This window comes from Limulus polyphemus, unplaced genomic scaffold (assembly GCF_000517525.1).
Source record: "Limulus polyphemus unplaced genomic scaffold, Limulus_polyphemus-2.1.2 Scaffold3571, whole genome shotgun sequence".
NCBI classification, from domain to species: Eukaryota; Metazoa; Arthropoda; class Merostomata; order Xiphosura; family Limulidae; genus Limulus; species Limulus polyphemus.
In genome coordinates this window covers 43,444-43,920 of record NW_013669181.1, presented here as the reverse complement: position 1 = coordinate 43,920, position 477 = coordinate 43,444, and positions in this window count along the sequence as shown.

Here is a 477-nt window from a genome sequence, read left to right as displayed (position 1 = left end):
AAACAAACAATTCACACACGTACAACATAGTATAAAACAAACAATTCACACACGTACAACATAGTATAAAACAATTCACACACGTACAACATAATATAAAACAATTCACACAAGTACAACACAGTATAAAACAATACACACACGTACAACATAGTATAAAACAATTCACACACGTACAACACAGTATAAAACAAACAATACACACGTACAACACAGTATAAAACAAACAATACACACACGTACAATATAGTATAAAACAAACAATACACACATGAACAAAGTAGTATAAAACAAACAATTCACACACGTACAATACAGAATAAATCAAACAATTCACACACGTACAACACAGTATAAAACAATTCATACACGTACGACATAGTATAAAACAAACAATTCAAACATATAGTGCCTTGCAAAAGTATTCACTCCTACCAATAATGTCACATTTTGATGAAATACAAATAATGTATTTTT